General features: G+C 46.0%; 1 protein-coding gene across 2 annotated transcripts in view; it reads right to left on the bottom strand.

Moving 5' to 3' along the window:
• The window catches only part of IGFN1 (immunoglobulin like and fibronectin type III domain containing 1), a 65,930-nt gene that overhangs the window by 41,479 nt on the left and 5,553 nt on the right, over positions 1-18,898 (bottom strand). Inside the window, exon 1 of one of the 2 annotated variants that reach the window (XM_054804096.1) lies at positions 2,726-2,863. The exons of the other annotated variant lie outside the window; for it this stretch is intronic. The gene's annotated coding sequence lies outside the window, so the exon portion shown is untranslated. Of the gene's footprint in view, positions 1-2,725; positions 2,864-18,898 lie in introns of those variants that run through there. 2 annotated transcript variants of the gene reach the window in all.

Genomic DNA, 18,898 nt, shown 5'->3' on the forward strand with positions numbered 1-18,898 from the left:
ACAAATTTGAGATTAACATAATTCTTCAACATTTCACAAGTCAGTTGGAGTGGTGCTTTTTCTGCAGATTGTGTTTCCTCTTCACAGCGAGTCATTAAAAACTTTGATATAACCGAATGGCTCTGGATGTTTTAAAGGAAACTGCAGCTTAATTGGTTTGAAACCAATCTCAAGAATAACTAGGGTTACTAACTGACAGATAAATTGAACTACAGTTAAAAGTGAGTGGCCAACCACATTTAAAGATGAGGCTTCTCCAAATACACTCCTTTTTTAAGTAATTCTTTGAAGAGTTAGTATTATGAATATGAGGGACGGACAGAACACTTCACAGCACCAGCTCACAGTGCTAATGTGAATTTACTAGCAGACACTTGAAAAGCACGAGCGTGCACTCACTCACATGCCTGAGAGCAGCGTCTGTTACCTACATAGCTTTGTACACCCCTTGGAATAAAACATATCTCAGCAGAACTAACAGGGGATTAGGAAACATTAGGTCAGGCTGGAAATGGAGATGAGATGCCCCTGCAGACTACGTTCTGCTTATCAGTAAAGGCTTCCTCTGCCAGAAGACATTTATCCAGAGTCACCTAGAGCTGATCTAGCTAAATCTTGAGAGAAACAAGACAGAGTCCCAAAATAAAGGAGGCCAAGGCAGGGGATGAAGAGGCTTACAGACAGTTTTCCTCAGCTTGCAGAGGGTAGTGGGCACCCATGGACCACCCAAAGCTCTCCTTGCTCCTACCCCTTCCCAGGTCTGCAAGTTGCAGATGTTTCTGGATTTTCATCGTCTACGTTGCACACCACAGGAACAGTCACACCTTCGGTGATAATGTCAGTAATTTCAAAGGCATCCCCATGCAATACTGTGAAGGAGGGCTGACATGAGCACATCAATGCTTCTAAAAAGCAGATGGATATAGTTCAGCAGCCTGTCCTCTTCAAGGAAGAAAATGCGCTTGTGGGATAGGCTGTACATGAAGCACTTCCAGTGCTGAAAGGTGGGCAAAGTCCACTGCCCCGGCGATGCAACCTGGCCTGGAATCATGCCACCTAGTCCAGTGCCATCCAACAGGAGAGGCAAAAATCTAAAGAAAATATCATTTTCAAAGGTTTTACTTTTAACCACTTGAAAGGAATCCCATACACACCAGACAACGGGCCTATTGCCCCGCTGCATAAAACTATACCTCCAATGCACCAAGCCTTGGTAAGCAATGAATTGTAAGAAGGCACAGCAAGAGGTGTAAAGATGAACTAGCAGGAGGATGGCAGGTTTGCCTGTAATTTTTAGGTACTTTCCAAGAAATTAGATAACGTAAATGAGGTTATCATTCCCTAACTCTTCTACTTTAGATTAACCAGGTTTTTGAGTTCGGATTCTCAATCCCTTGACATCACAGTGACCAACTGAAATCTGCTGAGGATTTCCTACCTTGCCCCTCAATAGCTAAGCATCCTTCCTGTCAATGAGAGCTTGAGCGGTCACACAATCTGCTGAGGCTATACTGTAACAGATTTAAGCCATAAAGTGCAGGTGACACATCCCAAAGAATCACGTTTGCACACCTTTACACACATTTACAGTCAGCAAAACACAGAAGGTCCCATTTAATGCTGTAGAAGAGCAAAAACATCTTCTGCCTTGAAAAACAGAGAAGTACTAACAACCCAGGAGATGTTAAAATCAGTCTGATAGACTTGAAAATATGTCCCAGTTACCAGACCTCAGAAACCCAAAGGGCAGCCTTATGTAACGTGCTTTACTTAGCAATCCTCTGACACATTGCCTTCCAATAACCCACTTCGATGATTTGTAACCCTAGGTATTTCCTTCCTTTTGACAGCCCTCATAAAGATTATTTCCTATCAGACACGTGAGAGGACTCTACTGGAAACCCACCAACTACAACCTCTGAGCTGACCTGAGGATGTCAGATTCCAATTCTAATTTCATCCCAAATTACCAAATGGTTATTGGTTATTGGTTGCATTTGTCAGGAATGAAAATTCTTTGCCAAAATAAGCCATTCAGATTTATTCATGACATAGGTTTTGTTACTCTCCCACAGAATGTTATCCTAAAACACCATCAGCTCAGCCAGCCCTGGTCCTCTCTCCTTTCATGTTTGCAGTCCAGTCATTAAATTGTCTGTTAGGAGTTGTACTGAGGGCACAAAAACCTTCTCACCTCTACATCAAATGAGGATAAAACACAGAAATGAACTACTAGTGCATTAAGTCTGAGAACCCTGAACCTTTGTTGTGACAGACTGAGAATACAATCCACTTTGTGCTCTTCTCAAGCTTCATGCTCAAGAAACATGGAGTCTCAAGGAAGTGGACACAGAAACCAGAGACAGTTGTACAAATTGTCACATTTCAGACTCCCAGCATGTAGTCTTGACAAGAGTGCCCTACAGTAAAGCACTACAACACTGCTTCAATCCAAAGCACAGGCTCCATACTAAAACAGGATGCAGCGTGGTGGTAGAGCAACTCTCTGAGGGGCTAATGATCTATTTTGATCATGTTTGCCATCTCTTAAGCATCCAGCCAGAATGACACACCACAGTCCCTTTGGGCACCTGAGCCTGTACAATTCACTAGTGCTTTCAAAGTCCATAGCACCTCAGGAATCACTGGAAGTCCTGCCTCTAGTAAGGCTGATGTCAAGTAGCTAGATTCTGTGGAGAACCAACCCATTACATGATTGACCTACCCAATAGCCAAGAGCTCAGCATATGCACCCAGACATGAAGTGGAGAGTATGTTCAGAGACAGAAGCTCTGCCAGGTAAAGTGCTCCCTCCATTACTCACGTCCAGGGAGTAAAGCCAAACCCCCCTCTTAGTTGTCCTACAGCCTTCTCCCAAAGGAGCAGCGAGCACCTGTGAGGCAGAGGAGACAAGTTACTGAAGCATCCAAAAGCACTCAGAGCCTTCCAGGGGGTTCAAGTACAAGACAAACTAAGGGCCATTGCCACCAGAGGTTCTTTTTCACCTATTGCACGTGCCTTTCCCTCCAGCCCTCAGCCACCCACATCCACCAGATCAATAATTGCACCTTCAGAATAGCAGCAGGAGGACATGAGAATGCTCCACGTATTCAGTCCCATAAAAAAGATGGGCCAAAACCTAAGCAGCAGGGATAACCAAACTGGGTTTCTGATTCACCTCTTCCAGTCTCCTTCAAACGGAATTAGTACGTGCCTAGGGAGATTCAGTGGTGCTCACCTGACCCAGTACCCTTAAGAGAGAGGAGCCTGTCCTTGTAAGCTGTGATTGCTATCTGGGTAACCTGACCTGTGAGCACAAAACAGGCCAGATGACACTAAGCGAGACGGTAAGTGCCCAGCCTACAAATGTCTTCTTGGGTCCAGGCCCAAAGCAGGTCTGATATCACTCTGTCACTCTGTCTTGGCTGACAGTTGCAGGGTTCCTGATGGTCTTGTGAGGGCTTTTACCACATCATGAAGGCAGCTGAGCTTTTTGCCCCAAACATGCCGTGACAGCTCCCTCACTAATTCTCCCATGTAATAGTGACCCAATGCGTGACAGACACAGGCCTTTACTGCTCACTACCTGTCACAAGGCTGCTCCCTGATGGAAGGGGCAGCCCCAGAAGGGGCAGGGCAGGGACCTTACTGACCAGGTGCACTCACTCAGCACCTGATGTGGCTGAGCAGATGGCAACAGACTCCATCAACAGTCCAGTGATTGTCAAAGGCAAGGTAAAAAGTCAGGTCCAAGGTCAACCTGTGAAATTCAAACAATTCAGGAACCAGCTTGAAAACAGGTGCAACTACAGCAAAGTGCAGGAAGGGGATGAAGGCCCAGGCCTGAGTTTAGAGCCCTTGGGCCATGGGCAGAGGGTGTGGGAAGGGGTCCTACATGAGGATGCTCAGAGCAATTAAGGCCTATTAGTGCCCTCACAGCCCTGCCCCTGGATTTCAGGCAAAATTCATTTCTATGACACACCAGCTCACCCAAGCTGGGGCTCTTAGCATCATGCTTCAAATTCAGCTCCCCCTCCCCTTCCACCCCACCTTCCCTAAATCCTCCTGCTTCTACAGGTGGTTCTGGTCTCCTGCTGATTTCCAGGCCCAGGTGACCTCTCTATCCCCTCTGCATGTCCATGCCCCCAGTAGCACTCATCTGACTCTTGTACCTTCCCTGTGCATGACTGAAGGGAATGGTGGGACTAGAGCCATGAGAAAAGGCAGGTAGCAAGCAGCAAAGGCACTGAGCAATGCATAGGCAGACAGTCAAGTACAGAGAGGTTTACCTCCCTCTGCTCTCACTCCCCAGCATATGACAGGAAAAATTGTACCATTATACAAATGTACCATTCACTAGTCTGGAACTAATTAGGAAAGTCCATTTTTGTTGTCAGTTTCTGTTGTTCTGAGATTTCCAAACTCAGATGTTGCTCCCTTCCGTGCTTTCTCAGTCTCTAGAATGAATCTATGCGATCCCACTGTCTTAACCTTTAAAAAATATTGCAAGACTTTTCACAAGGGATTTAATTGGATTCCTGTGCCATTTCTTCCTTCAAGCACGTGAAGTGAATTGATCAGTGCTGTCTAGCACAACAGCCTTCATACAGATTCATCCCTGGAGGTGCCACTACTGCCTTGCTTTTCACACTAACGCTGACTTTCTAAAAAGCATCACAGTCATCTTTCTGTTTAGGATCAACTGCAACTATCTCTTGTGGGAAGAACTCAGCAGTCTTCAGCAAACTAGTTCCTTGCTAGGGCATGCTCAATTCCTTGTGCTGTGAAGCTGTACCAGCTGTGAACCCAACCACAGGGGTCTCCTTTTGCCAGTTATTTCACTGACCTAGGGATGAGACAAGTGTAGACCTCAAGATGCCTAGTAAAGAGCACCAAAGAATGACAGTCAGATGGCCATGTGGCCTAGTCCTGGCAGTGTTACATGATGAAGTCAGTGCTTCGAGGCTCCTGAAGATGCAAAACTTCCTTTTTTAAGTCATCTCAGTTTGAAGTGTCCAGACCTGACTAATGGGTACTGAGTACCTGGAGCCTTCCCTGACATCACTGGGATCACCCAGATGCACGTGTGGTGCCCACGTGCTGGCAAGATCGCTGGGATATAAGCATCTTGGTCCTTCTGGGTACATGCATATATGAGTCTGAGTGAATCAAAACACTTTGTTTTAAAATAAAATCACCTTCCTCTCCTTTAAGGTCTCACACTGAGTTCTGTCACCTCGTTGCAACAGTACTCCCTACAACACAGCTAAGTTTGCAACTGCCTGGGAAAGGTAGAGCCTCTGAATAGGAACCCGACGATGATACTGTATATTCCAGCCCCGCTTACAATTTGGTCTCTGACAGTCTCTAGGAGGTAATTTTTATGTATTGCCTTTGGTGACATACAGTCGCACATGCTCTGTACTTTCCACCACCAAGCACGTTCTGCCTGCTTGCGGTCAGGCAGACAGGCAGGCTCCTGTCTGACTGAAGGGTGGAGGGACATAGCGAGTAGGTCGCTTTTCAAGGCAGATGGATGGCTAGATGCATCATTGAAATGGGCAGGATAATGTCAGGGGTGCTGATACATCACGGCCAGACTAGGAGAAGGGAGGAAAGGAGGAGTGGGTGTCAGAGACAGATCCTGTGTCAGAACGCGTGATGGATGAGGGAAGACCGTCTTCTGGGAAGGGCGGCAGGGGCAGACAATACCAGTGCCAGGAGCTGAGCAGGAGGAAACAAGACCCACGCAAAGCCCTGATTAGCCCTGCATTTAGACAGAACTGGTCTGTTGCTCTGAGGCAAATGAACGGCAAGCAAACTGCTTGCAGTTTGGGCCTTTACAAAGTCCAGCATGTCCTTGTCAATCTCTTTGACTAACAGATTGAGAGTCCCAGATGGTTCAGAGCTGTCTGTGACCATGACAGTGAGTGGGTCATCCTCTCAGCCGTTCATGTGCTTTTCAGCTTCACTCAGCTTATTTTTCAGGCATATCTCATTTTACACTCACCACTCACTCCTCTCTTTTCACCCAGCAAGTGTGTCTACTTTGGAGGGGCTGTAACCAGAGCAAAGGTATTATTCTCCCCACAGGGACCATACAGAGGCAGAACTACCTATGCAGCCCACAGTGGAGGAGAGAAGAGGAGAAACCTCACATGTTTATCATCTGAGATGTCTGGCCTGTATTTCTCAGTGCCACTACAATTTTGGACTCCCTCTGGTTCCTCAGGGCCAGCTGGGTCATGCTGACAATTTCCCAATCCTTGCGGGGAGGAGGAATGTACTAGTGAGATGCTCCTCTTGGCCATCCTTACTATTCCTTTCATGGCAATATTTAGGAACTCGGGTCCCACTCCAAACTGGCAGCAGCAGTAGATTGGGAGGCTGCTGGTGCAGGAAGGTCAATCTAGCACAGAGAACAAGACTCTTAGCAGCCCAGGAAGATAGAGAGAAAAACTCTAAAGAGCTCTAAAAGCAGGGTGCAATCAAGTAAACCATTAACTGTTGCTGCTCACCTTCTCCAAGAATATAAAGACCAAATTTCTAGGCTTTGTGTTTATTAAGACTTCATGCCCATCTTTCAAAGTATAATTTTATTTCTCTGTCCCATACATCCACACTAAAATTTCATCTTTTTCTTCCTGGTGTAGTATTTTCCTATCTATCCATCATCTTCTAAGTGGCTATCTCATATTCGAGGTGCCTTTCTTTTCCCTGTCCTCTCTCTTTATTTATCCTGTTGGACAATTTGTATCTTTGTAGCTTATGCACTTACATCTCATTGATAAGAACATTGAGATCTGCAGTTTGTCTTCTCTGGAAGGGTTTTGGCCTCCTTCCTGACTCTCTAGGTATGCCTACAAAAATAGAACATGCACATTGCTGACTTATGACCATATCCTTGAGAAATAAACTTCCTTCAACAACAAGCCACAGCCGTCTGAGGCAGAAGCCAAGATACACTGGCCTTGCCACATGCCACAAAGGTCAACAGACCCAAATTGCCAGACCAGACAGGAGGACAGAATGCCAGAAGCAAAGGACATATAAATCTAATGACTGTCAGCTTAACTATGTCAGCTGACTTCTGAGCTCAACCAGAGGGTGAAAGGAGAAGGATGGTCCTAGTTTACCTTTACAAGTATCAATGAACTCAGGCCTCTTTCAAACAGAAGTAGTTATAGCAGTTCCTTAAACATTTCACCCAGAAAATGTTCTTTAACACTCAGCTATATGGTGTATCAGGCAAGCCATCTACAGGTCCCAGGCAGCCAGTCACGCTGACCTGGGCAGAAGATGGCAGGAAAGCCGTGAGAGTCTACAGAGCAGCTGAGGCCTGTAGTGCTCTCTGCTGTATTTATTAAAACAGATTTATTATTTGCCACATCACACTGTCCTAAACATTGTTTCCAGAGATGCAAGGTCACAGGACTCCTACAAGACTCAGGTGAACCCAAAAGCCACCTAAGCTGGCAGTGGAAAGAAAACTGCAGCTGAGTCACTGATGGTCACCGAATCACAGAGGTATCAGTGAAAGGGGGCTCTGGTTGTCCCCAGTCCAACCTCCCACTCAGGGCAGGACTATCTTGAACACCAGATCGGAGCAACCATGGCTTTTCCACCAAGTCTCAACCACCACCCCGTACTCCCCCCAAGAACAGAGGTTGTCCCCTCTCTGATGACCTGTCCCAGGCCTGCACCAGCTTCCTGGAGAAGACATTTCCTGATGCCCTACTTGAACCTCCTGAGCTGCAACTTGTGGCCATTGCCTGTTATAATTTGGCACCACCAAGAAGTGTTTCGCCCTGTCACCTTTGTGACCAGCCCTTGCTCTGCTGGCCACACACTTTCCAATTTAGCCCAGGATGCAGTCAGCTTTATGATGAGCTCACATAGCTGGTTCATATCCAACTTGGCATCCACTGTAACGTCTGTGTCCTTTCCTAAAGCACCCCAAGTCCCTTTCCGGGCTGCTCGTTGTAGTGGCACGTTGTCTGTGCAGACACTCAAATACATAATTTGAAACAGATCTGAGGAATGGCAAGTTGGCACTGGACAGAAAAGCTACTCACACAGGAGGACATTGCCGCAGCCCTTTCCCCTTGGAGACATGATGATTTTGCCTTGCAGAACAGCCCCACGGGACTCAGGATCCACTGCATTTGGGATGGAAGCAGAGGCTGGGGGCTGCAATCATGAACTTCCATTGGAAGGGAGTAGTGATGGTGCTACCAAACGGCAGCTAAGACAGGAAGGAGCAATACAACATTGCAAAGAGTGTGAAAACTGTAAGAGGTCTCAGGAAAGGCCTCACAGAGAAAGTCTCATAGTTCTCCTTGAGACAGAGCCTTTGGGATCCAAAAGCAGTGAAAAGAAAGGCATAAGTAAAGGATCGGGCTTTCTAGCCAAACCCAGATGGCAACCTGGGACCCTGAGCTCAGATCTTAAGAGCAGCTGTGGCAAGGCAGGTTGCATGCAGTGACACAAATTTATGTAGGGACATTCTTCTATCCTTCCTTCTCGTATCCTAAACTCACAATCCAGGCAGGGTACAGTCAATATCCAGGGAATCCTATTCAGAGGGACCTGGACAGGCTGAAGAAATGGGCTAACAGAAACCTTCTGAAATGCACTGAAGGCATAGACAAAGTCCTGAACCTGAGCCAGAATAAGCCATGAAGCAGGGCAGGCTGAGGGCCCACTGCCTAGGAGGCAGCTTTGAAGAAAAGGACTTGACAGACAACAGATTGAACAGGAGTCAGCAGTGAGCCCGTGCAGCCAAGAAACATCCCGGGCTGCATCAGCAAGAGCACAGCCAGCAGGTCAAGGGAGGCAATTCTTCCCCTCCTTTTATGAGGGGTACGTACTGAAGTACTATGCACAGTTTTGGGCTCCGCAGTTACAAAAAAAAGGCCTGGACATACTGGAGAGAGTCCAGTGGAGAGCCAACAAATAGGAGGTTCAGTAGGGGCTTAGAGCCCATGAGGTAGAGGAGAGGCTGAAGGAGCTGGATTTGTTCAGCCTGAAGAAGAAAGGATGTGGGGTAACTGAATTTCAATATCTCCAGCTACCTAGGGTGGCTTATAGAGAAGGCAGAGCCAAACTCTTGTCAGCAATAGGACAAGAAACAAGTGACACAAGGTGCAACAAGAGCAGCTCCAATTAGATGTTATGAGAAAAAAAAATCCTGTGAGAGTGGTCAAACACAAGAACAACAGCCCAGAGAGATCATATCTCCATCCTTGGATATATTAAAAATTTTACTGGATAAGGCCCTAATCAGCCTGATCTAGTTTTGAAGAGGAATCTACTCTCAAAACTGGCCATTCTTTGAGCATGAGGTTTGACTCAGAATATGAAGAAAGTCATATATAATATGATAAAAATAGAAAGTCTAGCAAAAAAAAAAAGGATAAAGTGAAGGATAAAGGCATCAGTGGGCAAAAGGATGGAGAGGGAGGAAAAATAAAACTGAAGTTAATGAAATTTGTCAAAATAGTAATTATAGCAAGTAGAATGATTGTCCTAATTTTAATCAGTAAACATGAGATGGTCAAATGAAGTTTCTGTGTAAAAATACTAGGGTAAAACTGAACAACTTGCTTTGTTAAAAAATGCAGAAATAGATAAAGGGCTAAAAGGAGGTAGCAATCATGAATACAGAAGAGATCAAGATGAAGCTGGAGTGACAGTGCATATCAGCAAAGGCATGACCATGAAGAATGAAGGGCAAGCACTACAGAAAAAAGAAATTCTGACACTCAAAAATCATCTTGACAAACCATCCCCCATAAGGCAGGTTGGGGTGGAAGCTTCCAAACCTCAGCATGCCACAGTCAGGGATTTAGGATTCCTGGCAACGTTTCTCTTCTAATGGTTTTGCTTGCCATAAAGTCTGTCATTAAGACTCTGTGAATAATTGCTGACATGCTGCAGTCTGATATCAATTATTAATAACTGGGAAGTCCTAGCTTACTAAAGGAGTAAATTTGTGCATGCTCAGAGAGAATACAAGTTGTTTGCATCTGCCTTCAGTGAAGAAGAGACCTTGAGTGATCAGGTTCCTTTGACCTTGCATAGGTGGTATGAAAATGCCGCTCCTGCCAGGGCCATTATGGCCTATTACTACACTCAGGGCCCTGACTCTAAAACTCAAGTCTCTGTCACAGTACAAAGTCAATTTTAAGTGTAAAACAGTAGTTCAGCTATTTCATCCCTACATTGGGGCAGATACTCATCTATCTGGTCCTTGAAATCTGTTGGTTTCATTTCATATATACGTTCCATAACTTTCTGAGACTTCAGTCTGAGACAGATTCCAGTGGAAACACAAATGAGAGACCCAAGTGTAGGGACCTCCATACTGAACACAGATGAAAACAAAATTTTACATTTTTTTCTGCTATGACCTTAATTTCCCAGCGTATTCCTTTCACATCCTTTTCACACCTGCAGATTATGTCAGGTTTGTTGTCCTAATGAGTTTGAGAAAGCATGTTTTACTAGGTTTTTTCAACCTGGTATGTTTTCAAAATCAATATGTGCTGTGATCAAGTAAGAATTGCCAAATATCAACCTAGGTAGGACTGTACAAATTCTTTAAAACAAGCAGTGAAAAAATCTAGACAAAAAAAAAAGATTAAATGAGTTCACTCTGCAGTGTTGAGAGGGTGAGAACGTGGTGAAGCCTCAGTTTTAAATAATAATGATGGTGATAGTGAGGAGGACACAGCTGACTTGAGAACAGAAGATACAGAAATGAAAATTACTGAGACCAGTGGAGGAAAATTCCAAGTGCAATTCCAGTACAAGCTGATAAAGTATTGCTGTTAGAAAAATATCAGTGCCAGCTTTTGATCTCAACTTTTGAGGTCTCCGCCAGAACGCAAGGACCACTGCTGTTTGTCCATATTCAAGATCAATTTTCTCAAGTAGAAAGATGTATGGAGATGGTATCATGGACTGCTCAAGGTAGTAGAAGGCAAGATGTATAATAAAAGAGTAAAGTTAGTTTGTTCAGCCCAAAAAAAGAGAGATGGGGGATCTTAAGTACCTTACAACGCTAAATACCAAAAGGGAGGACAAGGTGACAGAAGGTCAAATGGAAATAACTGACCATAAAGAGGAATATCAGGAGATTTTTAACCATCAGATCTGGCTAACATAGCCTCCTAGTTGGAATAATAAGGTGGAGTGTCTGACAGAGTTAACATAGATTTATTTATTTTATAATGGAAACTCTGTGACACAGCTTTCTGCCACTCAAACCCAGAGGTCTTTTCCAAGGTCAGGAACGAAGTCTGGGAGGACAAATGGCTAGGAGACATTGAACTCAGAAACTCTTGGCTGCGGTAAATGCCAATTGGGAGTGACTTGCCGTACAGTTATTTTGGCAATTTGTTGTCCCTGCCCTTGGACATTCTCTTTCAATAGTCAAACTACAGTGAACTTTGTGCACTGCATGATAGGGCATGTATCTGGCCAGGAGTAGGGCAATGAAGAAAGCTTTAAGTAAGACAGTGTACTCATTTAAACTAACAAGACAGCATTACACAAGATTTAAGCACTACCAACATCCCTGCCAGTGAAGCCCTTAGAATAGGAGGTCCCAATTCTTACCTTCTAGCAAGACCTCCACATCCGTTAGGTAGAAATCACAGATTGGTATTTCATCCAAACAGAAATACCACTTTCGTGTGTCTGTCTTCTCCTCTGCCAGTCATAGTGATGATCCTTCCATCGTTTGGTGTGTACATGTGTATGTATTTGTGTACATGTCTGCATGAGAGCATTTTATTGGGACCTGCTGAGTGCTTGAGGGCCTAAGAATCACAACAGTTGTCTTAGGCTTCATGACCCTGCTGACTTGCGATCGAGAATGCGGAAAGCTGCGACCCAAAGAGTATCCACTCCACCTCCTTCGGCATCCGGCTGACAATTGAGCTGTCAGCAGAGCTAATGCTCCAGCATGCTGTGTCTAGTGGGCTGAGTCCCCTGCTGCAGACTATAAATTACACACAGCCAGTTTTAACACCTCTTCATATAGTTATGCATAAAAGCTTTCAGCCCTAGTGGCTCTATAAGTGGTCAGCACATTTGCCTGTCCAAATAGATGTCAATAATAAGGAAATAACCTCCCTGGTGAGAGGAATTTTAGAAGCTGTGAGGAGAGGTCGCAGTTGCAGGGAGGACAGTGTGAATGTGGCTGTATGCACCTACTGACACCCCTGGGCACTTGGCTTCAGGGGCAGGAGCTCTCTCTGCAAATAGATCTCCCTGGCAGAGGCCTGTGCCAAACACAACTGCTATAACAACAACAGTACTTGTACCGTGCCTTTTGGTTAGGAACGTTTTGCTGGACCATGAATCCCCAGACTGTTTCCCGAGGAGGTGGGAAACACAGAGCTATTGCATAATTTGTTTAACATGAGAAATGAGCATTCCCAAGGCAACTACTAGAAGATCTTTCTCCAGACTTTAGGACAAAACACACAAAACCTGACACAACCATTCTACAGTCCACAGTCCCTTTCAGAGCTACGGAGAGCATGTGGAGGCTCTCTGATTCATTTCTCCATGTCTGGTGAGATGCACTGACTAATTTGGTTGTGAATCAAAGGAATCTCAGTGCCACCATTCAGAAAGGAAATTCATTGTGGAAACAGTAGCCAGGAAGCAAAACCAAATAAAAGTCTCTTCATATTCATAAATCAGCTTTTCCTCACACTCCAGCATTCCCCAGAGGTGAAGAATTGCCTTGCTTTCACTAATTTGGATGAAAAGGGAGAAGCAGACCCAGGGTGGGGCACCGAGACCAGTGTCTTGCTACATAGCTCTGTCAGCAGCTTACTCTGCTGTAACTTGGCCATTTGCTGCTGACTCCCTGTGAGTAAGGGCTGGGCCAGCCCCACGCTACCCCGTGAGTTCCCAGCACACACGTTCCTTATGAAATCATCCAACAGAGCATGTACTCCAGCCAGCACCAGAATCCATCTCCCTTTCACGCTGATCGATGTTCTCTCTGCACTGTACGCTGCAGGAAGGTGAACCAGCTCGTGATCAGGGCTGCTGGGTAGCACATGATGTTCAGCATGACCACTAGTAGTCCTAAGAAGATGTCATTCCTGCTCTAGGCTTTTTGTCTCCACTGACACGGCCATAGCATACTTTTCAGATCACCTATTACAACAGCGTAAGACGGCGCAACTCCATGTTAAAGCTACTTACTTGGCACCATAGAGGAAGAACTGGAGCTGGGAAGTTGCAATCCCATCATGGCCTTTCAGAACATGTCATCAAAAGAGTTCTCTCTTATGCTGCCCTACAGTCTGCGTGGAGAATAGTTCCCTTGAACCATCAATTACAACACACAATTAGCTCCACTAAGTGAGAATGTCACAGCACAGTCCTGGCAAACTGCCCTTCCTCCCACTTCTCCCTCATTAGGCTACTCGTTTCTTGCTAGATCTTTAATTAGCTTGTCATCAGCAACTTGGCCTGGATTGAATACCCTGCGTTCTCCCAAATGAAACCATATAAGACAGATGGGACACCAAAAGCAGCAAGAGAGTAGGGTGAGAAGACATGCAAAGCAATCAATATGTGTCCGTGACTTCAGGGACAGGCTTGCCAGGGGCAGTGGTAAGATTTCAACTGGCTTGGACAAACTGGGGGTGTTCAAAATGCAGGTTGGCAGAGACCCAGCAACCTCATTTCAGCAAACCCACCGTAGGGCCAGCAGAAAGGAGAGACAAAACCCAGCAAAATCAGTAGCCTTGAGGAATAATGCTATTTATTGTACCACTAAAATGAAGAGCCCAGCCATGGTTAACCTAGCAATTCAGCTTGGAACAATTTCACAAGAAAGCTTTGTTTACACCTAGCCTGACTCCCTCATTTTCGCTAATTCAGAAGTCAAAAGTTGGCCCTAAATCACCTTTTCCCTAAATTCTGTGGCCAGGCTGAACTGCCCCTGTCTGCCACCCACGGAGCTCAGCAGATGCTCCATGGCACCGCTGAAAAACATTGAGCCAATACATGGAAGGAGGGGAGGGCAGAAAAATGCTGGATGGGGAGGACAGCCCATAAAATATACACCTGTTGTCAACCAGAAGCCAAGGCTTATGTCAGCCTGCTGCAAATATTTTCCCTTCCACCTCGGTGACCTTTTCAATCATACTTCATGAGGGAGACTGCTCCCATTAAGTGCTACTTGATCCTCTGCTAATGCAGCAGTTATGAAAGGACCACAGCACTTGTCATTAGGATAAACACCTTTGCAGTAGGAGAAGGCTGCAGAGAAGGAGCACACACCCGTTCTCCCTTCTGCTTCCTCTAGTCCCTTTCCCTCCACCTGCCCATCACCACTGCTATGACCTCACATTTGGACAAGGAAAGCCGAGCCTGGCTGAAGCACTAACCACTGTCTCTGTATCTGCTGTCTCGGCAGGCTTAGCTGCCAGCACCTGAAGAAGAGGGTCTGATTTTCTGATCAGTGAAATGTTCATCTGCAAGAGAGCAATTCAGGATAAAATGCTAGGTGTACACATCCCGTCAATACTCTGGACCACATAGGTTCAATTAACTTTTATGAAGATGGTTCCTACTGCAGCCATGCACTGTCCAGTCAGGTCTGAGAGCCCATCTGAGCTTTTAGCTTTATCATGCTCAGAAAAAAAGATCTCAGGTGAAGCATGGACCCACCTTCCCTGCTGCAGCGCTCCTTGCCACTGCCCTCAATCTTCATATGTGGGACTGCAGCTTTTGGCAGCCTGTTTGGGTGGCACACAGAGGGTGACCTGAACAGGATCTCCAAGGGGTTGGGACTAACAGGTGAGTGGGGACTACTGCTCTGCAGGACTTGCCCAAGAGGAAAGAAGAGCTTGGAGGTCAGGACAGCCTCTCCTCCAGAGGCACGCATAACAATAGCCACAACTCTGGGTGCTGGGAGAGTCAAGATCCTGGAGGACATAGATCCCTGGTTTGATCTGATGTCATGTTTCTCTGGCCTCTTCAGAGCACAAACTAGTGCTGCCATTAATGTCCTGCCAGCTGGCTCTTTCCAGCTCATGGTCACCTTCATCTGAGTGACCAGCACCAAGGTACTCCACCAGTCCTTTGAGAAGGGTGAATAAATTCCCCAGAACAGGACTGTTCTAGCTCTTCAGCCCTGCAAAGAGACCTAAGGACCCCCAAAAAGGGACTGACTTTGGAAGGAATGGCACACATAGGCAGACTAATGTGAATTAAAAGGTACTCAGCATCTGCACTGAAATATTTGTCAAAGGAGAAGAAAAAGCAATGAAATTAAGTTCCTTTCTTTTCCAGCTGCTTTTTGCTCCAATCCCGGCTCTCTAAATTGTGGTAGATGCTTCCTGGGTCTTGGGGAGCAAAAAAAAACCTTCATCCAGCAGCAGACATACTGTTGTCAGCAGCTGTGATGGAGGTGGCCCAGGAAGCTGTGGTAGCAATCTTTGGAGCCACTTGGGCTGTGGGTTGTGAGTGTTCAAGGTGTGAGTGCCTGCCTTACCGATATCTGCCTCGCATGAGTGGTATGAGAGTGCTTTTGGGCAAACAGGAGATGAGTGTGCAGAGACACCTGAGTATTAGCTGCCTTGGGTTTGAAATGAATCCCTTCTGGAAAAGACAGCTACAGAGTGGTGTTATGCTGGTCACTCATCCCCATGCAATGCCTCGAATCACGTCTGTGTCATAAAACACAGAATCACAGAAGGGAAGGGACTTCAGAAGTTTCTAATCCAAGCCCGAACTTCTCTAGAGCTGTACCTGCTCAGGTATTTTTGGCAGGCTAGAGCTCTGTCATGGGAGCAAACAGAAAAGATGGCAGTGGTTTTACAGGATCACAGCTCTCTGCCTCAGTACGAGCTGGTTATTGTGAACGCGATGGTAATCCCTGCCACTGGGACATCCTGCAGACCTGGCCACCACTCCTATGGACTATCTCGCCATCCCTGTATTACCAGGCATGAGTATTCCCCAACAAGGAAAGAGTCATCAAGACTGGGAAGGGACTGTGAAATCTGCACATCACAGCAAGATCACTTTCCAGGAGAATTTTCCCTATTTCTGTTGCACTTGAGGTAGAAAACCTATAGAGATCCAAGGGGGTCTCAAAGCATACCAAGGGCCCTCTGCCAAGAGTTTGGAAGAACCAAACACTGAACAGCAAGCAGCAAAGGTTCCTGATGAGCAACTGCACGTCACTAGCAGTAACTTTCTGTAGATAAGAGAAAATAAGGAATGGGGGCAATGATGGAGACACTGTCCACTGGCTTTAAATCACAGAAGAGATATCAGCCCCACTCACGTGCAGCTGAGTGGGCTTTCCCTCAGCCTGCATTGCGCACATAGAAAAGACAAACGATACTGCTCTGGGAGATCAGACTGTTGAAATATAAAGGGAGAGATGTTATCTTAGCCCTCAGGAGAAATTTCCTGGCATGTGACTGACATCCAGGTGGTGATAACTGGGTATAATTTATTCAGGTAGAAATCCCTCTTCCCACTCTAACAATGTTTTGTTTGCTCTGTCCTGAAGACCAAGCCCACCAATGCCCTGGAAACGATGATCCACAACACATGTGCAGAGTTCTTAACACTGTGCAATGACAAGAAGTTTCATCAACTCAGATAAATATCCCTGCCTTCTCAGTGACAGTCCCTCATACTTCAGATGTCTCATTTTCCCTACCTGCCAACATTTGAAATCTATAAATAGGGCCAAGTGGGAGAGGAACAGGGGATGTACACTGCCATCCACTAGATATCTGTTAGGCTAGGGCATGCCTTTGGAGGGAGCTAGTGGTAATTAAACAACATGGCAGTAGACTGTAGAGCCCTGACCCTGCAAGGCTGGGGCAGTCTGGCAGATCACTAATCCATCCAGAGCTTCCTCCAGAGCAGATTGGCTCCAGGCATTTCTCCAGCTCTCCTGCCACCTCAGGAGCACAGGCCCAGACTGCTCCAACATCTGCAGAGACCCCACATCCCTGCAGCGGACTCTGCTGAGCTGATGGCAAGGTTTGGATGATTGGGATGCGTGGTGCAGCACACACTGACATGGGCGTCAGCCTTTCCATCACTGCCAGTGCGTTCTGAAGCAGGATACCACCACCCTCCTAACCAGCACCTTCCAGTAACCTACCAGTATCTTCCACTGTTGCACCAAACACCTTCTGGCACAGCAGCCCCCATCCCATTCTCTCTGCACGAAGGCTGCTCTCATTGGTTTGCAAGTCTCAGCAGTGCAGATCACCCGTGTTTCCATAGAAAGGGCAAGTACCTCCCTCCATAGCTGTCCTTTACTCCTACAGCCAGAGGCTGAATCTTGCTCTGCATTACACACCCCTTTGTCCAAAAGAGCAATGGGGGGAAACACAATTTTTGGCTCGCTCCTACTGCTCGTGGGACCACTTGTTACACAGATCCCAGAACAATCCAGCACAGGTCTCGGTGATGTGGGAGCATTCAGTGGTGGTGTGTCACATTTGCACAGGCCACTCCTGTCAAAAAATACCACTTGGAACATACTCTTGAAAAAAATCCTGACCAAGCAGAAAGCCACTGCAGCAGTAGTGCAGAGCAGCTTCTTTGCCCAGGTCCTCTTTTGTCTTCCCTTCCAAGTAGAAGGCTTTTTGACAAGTACAAAATGGCTCTTTGACAAGTACAGAGCAACCCGCTTTCCAATCAGTGTCTGCTTGCTGGTAAAAGCTGTTAATTGCCTCGTATAGTCTTCAGTCAGCAACATTATCCCCTCCCGTCCTGCTGAGACTGGGCTGAGGGGTTGTCCAGTTCAGTGGCTGCAGGAGGACATGGAGAGGGGGAAGGTGAAATATAATATGAGAAATAATATCCACGGCAGCAAGCAAGGCTAACTGAAAAGCCATGAGGGAAGCAGGATTCCAAGGAGAGAGGAATGCTGGGGGAGGAAAAGCATGGAGTTCTCTTGACAAAGGTCCAGGATCATTTTAAAAGGGCCCAAGAAATAATTTTTTAAAGTCTATTTTTAATACAACCTACATGTGTGATGAGAGCACTGCCTGCCACACTGCTATCTTATTACCTCCAAGATTAGCAACAAAAAGATTAATTTAGACAGGATGGAATATTTTCTTTAAAAATGTGTCACTGCCTTCTGGGGAACAAGTCTGACCCGAAAAGATCATGTACAGGGATATCCCACACCACAGTCAATACATATCAGATAGGAGTCCCCCAGCTGGAAATACAAGAGTTTGGGTGAATTTCGGCACAGCTGGGGTGACTGCCGATGACATCATGTGACTGTAATATGTCACTATAATTGATCATAAATATATGTACTCCACTACAGCTGACAACAAAAGCTGCAGAGACAACAGTGGATTAGGCCTACACTCCTGTTCTCTGAGGAAAGTTCATCAAGCAGCTATTAAATAGTAGAATGAGCCCATGGACTTTGGTTCAGGAAGTTCCTAAGACAGACAGATGGTCCTGTGAAGCAAACTGGGGAGTGAATCCTTGTACACTAGCATGGATATTGTACCCTGCCCTACACATCGCTATTGCACGAAGATAGAAGCGGGCCATTTGGCTAGATGCTCTGATGTGATGCCATATAGATGTACTGACGCGCTTGTATTAAAGTGATCAGTGTAATATGGGGAGCATTCAGGAGCTTCCCACCTGCGTGTCAGTGCTGGCTTTTCTGGCTTACATTTTAATTCCTCAAAGTAATATAGAAATAAAAGGCTTATGATCACTCCCTGTCATTTTTCCAAGAGCTGCAAAACCGAGACAAGCCCCTTCAGCCCTGTCAAGTGCTGGTCCATGCAGAAGATGACAAGCCACTGTAGCTGGAGCCTCTATTGTTCTCTTTGAGGCTCAGCCCTGAAGT

Source organism: Grus americana, chromosome 25 (assembly GCF_028858705.1).
Source record: "Grus americana isolate bGruAme1 chromosome 25, bGruAme1.mat, whole genome shotgun sequence".
In the NCBI taxonomy this organism is placed as follows: Eukaryota; Metazoa; Chordata; class Aves; order Gruiformes; family Gruidae; genus Grus; species Grus americana.